This window comes from Somniosus microcephalus, chromosome 4 (assembly GCF_052327205.1).
Source record: "Somniosus microcephalus isolate GS21.2 chromosome 4, FLI_Smic_1.0, whole genome shotgun sequence".
NCBI classification, from domain to species: domain Eukaryota; kingdom Metazoa; phylum Chordata; class Chondrichthyes; order Squaliformes; family Somniosidae; genus Somniosus; species Somniosus microcephalus.
The window spans coordinates 41,631,409-41,642,046 of NC_140990.1; the positions used below are offsets into that span (position 1 = coordinate 41,631,409).

At 53.0% G+C, this 10,638-nt stretch overlaps 1 pseudogene; it reads left to right on the forward strand.

The window, feature by feature from the left end:
* The window catches only part of LOC147118717 (uncharacterized), a 128,234-nt pseudogene extending 117,825 nt beyond the window's left edge, over positions 1-10,409 (forward strand).
* The last annotated feature ends 229 nt before the right edge of the window (positions 10,410-10,638 follow it).

Consider the following 10,638-nt stretch of genomic DNA (forward strand, 5'->3'; position numbering starts at 1 on the left):
TCACTGCTGCCACCGGTGTGTCTGGGCCGCTCTCGCTGGTGTGTCTGGGCCGCTCTCGCTGCTGCCGCCGGTGTGTCTGGGCCACTCTCGCTGCTGCCGCCGGTGTGTCTGGGCCGCTCTGGCCGCTGCTGCCGGTGTGTCTGGGCCGCTCTCCCTGCTTCCGCCGGTGTGTCTGGGCCGCTCCCGCTGGTATGTCTGGGCCGCTCTCGGTGCTGCCGCCGGTATGTCTGGGCCGCCCTCCCTGCTTCCACCGGTGAGTCTGGGCCGCTCTTGCTGCTGCCGCCAGTGTGTCTGGGCCGCTCTCGCTGCTGCCGCCGGTGTGTCTGGGCCGCTCCCGCTGCTGCCACCGGTGTGTCTGGGCCGCTCCCGCTGCTGCCGCCAGTGTGTCTGGGCCGCTCCCGCTGCTGCCGCCGGTGTGCCTGGGCCGCTCTCCCTGCTTCCGCCGGTGTGTCTGGGCCGCTCTCGCTGATATGTCTGGGCTGCTCTCGCTGCTGCCGCCGGTGTGTCTGGGCTGCTTCCGCTGGTGTGTCTGGGCCACACTCGCTGCTGCCACCGGTGTGTCTGGGCCACTCTCGCTGCTGCGGCCGGTCTGTCTGGGCCGCTCTCGCTGCTGCGGCTGCTCTGTCTGGGCCGCTCTCGCTGCTGCGGCCGGTGTGTCTGGGCCGCTGTCGCTGCTGTGGCCAGTGTGTCTGGGCCGCTGTCGCTGCTGCGGCCGGTCTGTCTGGGCCGCTCTCGCTGCTGCGGCCGGTGTGTCTGGGCCGCTCTCGCTGCTGCGGCTGGTGTGTCTGGGCCGCTGTCGCTGCTGTGGCCAGTGTGTCTGGGCCGCTGTCGCTGCTGCGACCGGTGTGTCTGGGCCGCTCTTGCTGCTGTGGCCTGTGTGCCTGGGCCACTCTCACTGCTGCGGCCAATGTGTCTGGGCCGCTCTCGCTGCTGCGGCCGATGTGTCTGGGCCGCTCTCGCTGCTGCGGCCGATGTGTCTGGGCCACTCTCGCTGCTGCGGCCGGTGTGTATGGGCCGCTCTCGCTGCTGCGACCGGTGTGTCTGGGCCGCTCTCGCTGCTGCGGCCGATGTCTCTGGGCTGCTCTCGCTGCTGTGGCCGGTGTGTCTGGGCCACTCTCGCTGCTGCCACCGGTGTGTCTGCGCCGCTCTAGCTGCTGCCGCCGGTGTGTCTGGGCTGCTCTCGCTGCTGCCGCCGGTGTGTCTGGGCCGCTCTCGCTGCTGCCGCCGGTGTGTCTGGGCCGCTCTCGCTGCGGCCACCGGTGTCCCGAGTCCAAATGGTTCACACAGACCAATAAAAGGGTCGGCCCGGCACTGGGGCAACCACTTCCAACCCTTTTCCAATCTCAGCAACACCCATTAACCCTTACATTCTGTGTCCTGTATCCCTGGCTACTTTTTATCCTGCTATGCTCCATTGCCTGTGATACCATCTAAGTGAACTCCGTGAACATCACCCCAGGGATCCGGCAGTGAACTTCAGCTCTCTGCTCTCTGTTTCACTAAACTGTCGCTCCGCATCCTTCACATGTTCCTCGGACTCTTTCGGTGCCTCACGGCCACAGAAACATCTCAATAGGTTTCTGGTCAAATCGAATATCTTCTGGAATTTCCTTCTGATGCGACGCTGCTTTTCCTCTGAACTCCTGGCGTTCAGGCGCGAGGTCTCCTGTGGTTGGATATCAGATTCGGTTAAGGAACGGAAAATTAAAAGGTAGTTTGGGAATGGATAGCGTTGGTGTAGTAAAAAAGCTATACGTCTGCCCCAATCTCTCTCCTTCTAAGCGACAAACACTTCTAGCCACCATCGCTGTGTCTGCCATCTCTCTGTCCTATCCCCAGAACTCGGGGACTCTCGGGTGGTGCAGGGCCCCTTTAAGACACCAAGGGCAGACGGTCTGATACCCTGAATTAATATGAAAACCAACCAATCACAATGCTGTGACGTTTTGAAAGGATTGTGGCATCATCCAGTGCCAGGCAATGCAGTGGCTGGCATGTCAGTGTGACGTATGATCGGCTTTGTTTGTGTGACGGAACAGCCATGGGGACCAAATTCGCACCCCAATACGCAAACATCTTCATGCACAAGTTCGAGCAAGACTTCTTCGCTGCACAGGATCTCCAACCAATGCTATACACCAGATACATCGACGACATTTTCTTCCTATGGACCCACGGCGAAGAATCACTGAAAAGACTACACGATAACATCAACAAGTTCCATCCCACCATCAAACTCACCATGGACTACTCCTCAGAATCGGTCTCATTCCTGGACACACGAATCTCCATCAAAGACGGACACCTCAGCACTTCACTCTACCGCAAGCCCACGGACAACCTCATGATGCTTCACTTCTCCAGCTTCCACCCTAACCACGTTAAAGAAGCCATCCCCTATGGACAAGCCCTGCGAATACACAGGATCTGCTCAGACGAGGAGGAATGCGATGGACACCTACAGACACTGAAAGACGCCCTTGTAAGAACGAGATATGACGCTCGACTCGTCGATCGACAGTTCCGACTGGCCACAGCGAAAAATCGCATAGACCTCCTCAGAAGACAAACACGGGACACAACCAACAGAGTACCCTTCGTCGTCCAGTACTTCCCCGGAGCGGAGAATCTACGCCATGTTCTTCGCAGCCTTCAACATGTCATCGATGATGACGAACACCTCGCTAAGGCCATCCCCACGCCTCCACTACTCGCTTTCAAACAGCCGCCTAACCTCAAACAGACCATCGTTCGCAGCAAATTACCCAGCTTTCAGTAGAACAGCGACCACGACACCACACAACCCTGCCACAGCAACCTCTGCAAGACATGCCAGATCATCAACACAGATACCATCATCACACATGAGGACACCACCCACCAGGTACATGGTACATACTCATGTGACTCGGCCAACGTTGTCTACCTCATACGTTGCAGGAAAGGATGCCCCGGAGCATGGTACATCGGCGAGACCATGCAGACACTGCGACAATGGATGAACGGACACCACGCAACAATCACCAGGCAGGAGTGTTCCCTCCCAGTCGGGGAACACTTCAGCAGTCAAGGACATTCAGCCTCCGATCTTCAGGTAAGCATTCTCCAAGGCGGCCTTCGAGACACACGACAACGCAAAATCGTCGAGCAGAAACTGATAGCCAAGTTCCGCACCCATGAAAACGGCCTCAACCGAGATCTTGGGTTCATGTCACGCTACATGTAACCCCACCTGACGCAGGGTCATCCAGACTCGAGTCGACATTGGCTTGTTCTCTCTACACAGATGCGGCCGGACCTGCTGTGATTTCCAGCCAAAAAAAATGTTTTTTGTCTGTTTCTTTGTTTTTCATACAGACCCCAGCACCTGCAATATTTGACCCCTTGTGACCCCACCTCATTGTTCTTTGATGTAATGTTTCCCTGACTGACCTGTTTGGACACCATTCACACCTTTGACTGCTGTGATTATCTCTCTGCCGAGGTGTGATAAATGGCAGTTGGAAAGGTTATCTGTAAACATCTGACATGATTCTCTGACTATATAAGCTTTGTCTTTATGCATTTCTCCACTTCACCTGAAGAAGGAGCAGCGCTCCGAAAGCTTGTGAATTCAAATAAAGCTGTTGGACTATAACTTGGCGTTGTGTGACTTCTTACGTTTGTCCACCCCAGTCCAACTCCAGCATCTCCACACCATGGCTACTATCGACACCACAAACTGCCGGCTCAAAGTGGAGAGGATCTCCAAGAAGATCGCGCATATTGACACAGACATCAAGTTTCTACAGAGATGCAAGAAAGCAGACAAGATCCCGAAAGGACTACAGATCACTAACCCACTCAAGTCGACCTACAACACAGACTACGCTGAGAGACCCTGCCATCGTACCTCTCGCACACTCCTCAACCATCTCGTACACCAGCTCTACAGCAGACGCCGCAACCTCGAAACCGAGATGGAGTCCATGTTCTCAGCCTGTGCTCAGGACGCAGCAGACCAGCTACGAGACGCCGCCAAACAAACAAGGCAACGGAACTACGATACCTACATGCACACCAAGAACAGGAAGCTTGAGAAACTTGGCATCACCAGCAGCAGCAACCAAGCCTCCCCCGGTAGCACGGTTGAAACCACAGGGAAATCCATCGTCAACCTGTCCGACCACACCCTTCAACCAGACGAAATTGAAGTTCTCAGCCGAGGGCTCAATTTCTGCCCCACCACCAAAATGGACCCCATCGGTCTCGCGGCAGACACAGAGGAATTCATCAGGAGAATGAGGCTCCGGGAATTCTTCCACAAATCCCAAGATGTCAGCAGCGAACCCAATGAGACAATCAATGATCCGGAACAGCAGACAGAGGGATCCGCAGTGCAGCAATCGAAGAAGAAAGAGTCAAATTGGACCCCTCCGGAAGGTGGCTGCCCTAAGCTTGACATGTATGCTCAAGCTGTCAGGAGATGCATCAAAGCCAGATTCATCGGCCGCACTCACAAGACAGTCCAGAATGTCACCCGAGCACAACGCAACACCATCCACGCTCTCAAGACCAACCACAACATCGTCATCAAACCAGTAGACAAAGGAGGTGCCATCGTCATACAGAACAGAACGGACTATTGCAAAGAAGTATATCGACAACTGGACAACCAGGAACACTACAGACAGTTACCCGCAGATCCGACCAAAGAACACACCCGCCAACTCAACAGACTGATCAAAACCTTCGATCCAGACCTTCAAAGCATCCTACATGCTCTCATCCCACGTACTCCCCGCGTGGGAGACTTCTACTGCCTCCCAAAGATACAAAAAGCCAACACACCTGGACGTCCTATCGCATCAGGCAACGGAACCCTGTGTGAGAACCTCTCTGGATATGTCGAGGGCATCCTGAAACCCATCGTACAGGGAACCCCCAGCTTCTGTCGCGACACTACAGACTTCTTACAGAAACTCAGCACCCAAGGACCAGTTGAACCAGGAACACTCCTCGCCACGATGGACGTCTCGGCACTCTACGCCAGTATCCCCCACGATGACGGCATCGCTGCGACAGCCTCAGTACTCAACACCAACAACAGCCAATCTCCAGACGCCATCCTACAACTCATCTACTTCATCCTTGACCACAATGTCTTCACCTTCGACAACCAGTTCTTTACCCAAACACACGGAACAGCCATGGGGACCAAATTCGCACCCCAATACGCAAACATCTTCATGCACAAGTTCGAGCAAGACTTCTTCGCTGCACAGGATCGCCAACCAACGCTATACACCAGATACATCGACGACATTTTCTTCCTATGGACCCACGGCGAAGAATCACTGAAAAGACTACACGATAACATCAACAAGTTCCATCCCACCATCAAACTCACCATGGACTACTCCTCAGAATCGGTCTCATTCCTGGACACACGAATCTCCATCAAAGATGGACACCTCAGCACTTCACTCTACCGCAAGCCCACGGACAACCTCATGATGCTTCACTTCTCCAGCTTCCACCCTAACCACGTTAAAGAAGCCATCCCCTATGGACAAGCTCTGCGAATACACAGGATCTGCTCAGACGAGGAGGAACGCGATGGACACCTACAGACACTGAAAGACGCCCTTGTAAGAACGGGATATGACGCTCGACTCGTCGATCGACAGTTCCGACGGGCCACAGCGAAAAATCGCATAGACCTCCTCAGAAGACAAACACGGGACACAACCAACAGAGTACCCTTCGTCGTCCAGTACTTCCCCGGAGCGGAGAAACTACGCCATGTTCTTCGCAGCCTTCAACATGTCATCGATGACGACGAACACCTCGCTAAGGCCATCCCCACGCCTCCACTACTCGCTTTCAAACAGCCGCCTAACCTCAAACAGACCATCGTTCGCAGCAAATTACCCAGCTTTCAGGAGAACAGCGACCACGACACCACACAACACTGCCACAGCAACCTCTGCAAGACATGCCAGATCATCAACACAGATACCATCATCACACGTGAGGACACCACCCACCAGGTACATGGTACATACTCATGTGACTCGGCCAACGTTGTCTACCTCATACGTTGCAGGAAAGGATGCCCCGGAGCATGGTACATCGGCGAGACCATGCAGACACTGCGACAATGGATGAACGGACACCGCGCAACAATCACCAGGCAGGAGTGTTCCCTCCCAGTCGGGGAACACTTCAGCAGTCAAGGACATTCAGCCTCCGATCTTCAGGTAAACATTCTCCAAGGCGGCCTTCGAGACACACGACAACGCAAAATCGTCGAGCAGAAACTGATAGCCAAGTTCTGCACCCATGAAAACGGCCTCAACCGAGATCTTGGGTTCATGTCACGCTACATGTAACCCCACCTGACGCAGGGTCATCCAGACTCGAGTCGACATTGGCTTGTTCTCTCTACACAGATGCGGCCGGACCTGCTGTGATTTCCAGCCAAAAAAAATGTTTTTTGTCTGTTTCTTTGTTTTTCATACAGACCCCAGCATCTGCAATATTTGACCCCTTGTGACCCCACCTCATTGTTCTTTGATGTAATGTTTCCCTGACTGACCTGTTTGGACACCATTCACACCTTTGACTGCTGTGATTATCTCTCTGCCGAGGTGTGATAAATGGCAGTTGGAAAGGTTGCCTGTAAACATCTGACATGATTCTCTGACTGTATAAGCTGTGTCTTTATGCATTTCTCCACTTCACCTGAAGAAGGAGCAGCGCTCCGAAAGCTTGTGATTTCAAATAAAGCTGTTGGACTATAACTTGGTGTTGTGTGATTTCTTACATTTGTCCACCCCTGTCCAACTCCAGCATCTCCACACCATGGCTACTATCGACACCACAAACTGCCGGCTCAAAGTGGAGAGGATCTCCAAGAAGATCGCGCATATTGACACAGACATCAAGTTTCTACAGAGATGCAAGAAAGCAGACAAGATCCCGAAAGGACTACAGATCACTAACCCACTCAAGTCGACCTACAACACAGACTACGCTGAGAGACTCTGCCGTCGTACGTCTCGCACACTCCTCAACCATCTCGTACACCAGCTCTACAGCAGACGCCGCAACCTCGAAACCGAGATGGAGTCCATGTTCTCAGCCTGTGCTCAGGACGCAGCAGACCAGCTACGAGACGCCGCCAAACAAACAAGGCAACGGAACTACGATACCTACATGCACACCAAGAACAGGAAGCTTGAGAAACTTGGCATCACCAGCAGCAGCAACCAAGCCTCCCCCGGTAGCATGGTTGAAACCACAGGGAAATCCATCGTCAACCTGTCCGACCACACCCTTCAACCAGACGAAATTTAAGTTCTCAGCCGAGGGCTCAATTTCTGCCCCACCACCAAAGTGGACCCCATCGGTCTCGCGGCAGACACAGAGGAATTCATCAGGAGAATGAGGCTCCGGGAATTCTTCCACAAATCCCAAGATGTCAGCAGCGAACCCAATGAGACAATCAATGATCCAGAACAGCAGACAGAGGGATCTGCAGTGCAGCAACCGAAGAAGAAAGAGTCAAATTGGACCCCACCGGAGGGTCGCTGCCCTAAGCTTGACATGTATGCTCAAGCTGTCAGGAGATGCATCAACGCCAGATTCATCAGCCGCAGTCACAAGACAGTCCAGAATGTCACCCGAGCACAACGCAACACCATCCACGCTCTCAAGACCAACCGCAACATCGTCATCAAACCAGCAGACAAAGGAGGTGCCATCGTCATACAGAACAGAACGGACTATTGCAAAGAAGTATACCGACAACTGAACAACCAGGAACACTACAGACAGTTACCCGCAGATCCGACCAAAGAACACACCCGCCAACTCAACAGACTGATCAAAACCTTCGATCCAGACCTTCAAAGCATCCTACATGCTCTCATCCCACGTACTCCCCGCGTGGGAGACTTCTACTGCCTCCCAAAGATACAAAAAGCCAACACACCTGGACGTCCTATCGCATCAGGCAACGGAACCCTGTGTGAGAACCTCTCTGGATATGTCGAGGGCATCCTGAAACCCATCGTACAGGGAACCCCCAGCTTCTGTCGCGACACTACAGACTTCTTACAGAAACTCAGCACCCAAGGACCAGTTGAACCAGGAACACTCCTCGCCACGATGGACGTCTCGGCACTCTACACCAGTATCCCCCACGATGACGGCATCGCTGCGACAGCCTCAGTACTCAACACCAACAACAGCCAATCTCCAGACGCCATCCTACAACTCATCTACTTCATCCTTGACCACAATGTCTTCACCTTCGACAACCAGTTCTTTACCCAAACACACGGAACAGCCATGGGGACCAAATTCGCACCCCAATACGCAAACATCTTCATGCACAAGTTCGAGCAAGACTTCTTCGCTGCACAGGATCGCCAACCAACGCTATACACCAGATACATCGACGACATTTTCTTCCTATGGACCCACGGCGAAGAATCACTGAAAAGACTACACGATAACATCAACAAGTTCCATCCCACCATCAAACTCACCATGGACTACTCCTCAGAATCGGTGTCATTCCTGGACACACGAATCTCCATCAAAGATAGACACCTCAGCACTTCACTCCACCGCAAGCCCACGGACAACCTCATGATGCTTCACTTCTCCAGCTTCCACCCTAACCACGTTAAAGAAGCCATCTCCTATGGAGAAGCCCTGCGAATACACAGGATCTGCTCAGACGAGGAGGAACGCGATGGACACCTACAGACACTGAAGGACGCCCTTGTAAGAACGGGATATGACGTTCGACTCATCGATCGACAGTTCCGACGGGCCAAAGCGAAAAATCGCATAGACCTCCTCAGAAGACAAACACGGGACACAACCAACAGAGTACCCTTCCTCGTCCAGTACTTCCCCAGAGCGGAGAAACTACGCCATGTTCTTCGCAGCCTTCAACATGTCATCGATGATGACGAACACCTCGCTAAGGCCATCCCCACGCCTCCACTACTCGCTTTCAAACAGCCGCCTAACCTCAAACAGACTATCGTTCGCAGCAAATTACCCAGCTTTCAGGAGAACAGCGACCACAACACCACAAAACCCTGCCACAGCAACCTCTGCAAGACATGCCAGATCAGCAACACAGATACCATCATCACACGTGAGGACACCACCCACCAGGTACATGGTACATACTCATGTGACTCGGCCAACGTTGTCTACCTCATACGTTGCAGGAAAGGATGCCCCGGAGCATGGTACATCGGCGAGACCATGCAGACACTGCAACAACGGATGAACGGACACCGCGTAACAATCACCAGGCAGGAGTGTTCCCTCCCAGTCGGGGAACACTTCAGCAGTCAAGGACATTCAGCCTCCGATCTTCGGGTAAGCATTCTCCAAGGCGGCCTTCGAGACACACGACAACGCAAAATCGTCGAGCAGAAACTGATAGCCAAGTTCCGCACCCATGAGGACGGCCTCAACCGAGATCTTGTGTTCATGTCACGCTACATGTAACCCCACCTGACGCAGGGTCATCCAGACTCGAGTCGACATTGGCTTGTTCTCTCTACACAGATGCGGCCGGACCTGCTGTGATTTCCAGCCAAAAAAAATGTTTTTTGTCTGTTTCTTTGTTTTTCATACAGACCCCAGCATCTGCAATATTTGACCCCTTGTGACCCCACCTCATTGTTCTTTGATGTAATGTTTCCCTGACTGACCTGTTTGGACACCATTCACACCTTTGACTGCTGTGATTATCTCTCTGCCGAGGTGTGATAAATGGCAGTTGGAAAGGTTACCTGTAAACATCTGACATGATTCTCTGACTATATAAGCGGTGTCTTTATGCATTTCTCCACTTCACCTGACGAAGGAGCAGCGCTCTGAAAGCTTGTGATTTCAAATAAAGCTGTTGGACTATAACCTGGTGTCGTGTGACTTCTTACATTTGTCCACCCCAGTCCAACTCCGGCATCTCCACACCTTAACTCCTGAGGACAGCGGCTGAGTGACAGAATCTCCAAGACTCAGATCTGAAAAACATGTTCAAACAGGAAAAGATCAGACAGGCGGGTGTTTAAAACTCAGAATCAAACCACGTTAGAAATTAGAGAAAAGATGAAATGCGTTTGCTCCACAATTACCTGTGAGACATGCCCCCCACACAGCCCAGATGCTGAGTAGCCGCATTGTCGCTGTCCGCTATTTGAAAGGGGGGTTGGATATTTGAAGAGTCCCGTTCTAATTCGTGCCCTCAATAATCTGCTGTCGTGTCTCAGGATGCTCTCACCCCAGTGGTTCTGTGAGACCGGAAGGTGGTGATCTGGCTGCCAGTGAATGCAAACACCCCGAGCTGGGCTACAGTCAGTGTCCTTATACGGAAATGGATCCACTTTTAGAGATCGGGGGTGGGAATCAAACCCATGTCTGGTTATTGTGACCGGAAAGCACATGATTGCTAATGGGTTTGTTTTATTCCCGGGGCAATTCTTTCTCTAGAACTACGATAGTTTTACGGACTCCAGTGAGTTTTCCCTCACGGGTCAGTGAACTAACGAACTAACAATGATCCCGCCTGTTGTCGGAGTGATTTATAGATCCGTGATATACTTCTTCTCAGGCAGTCCC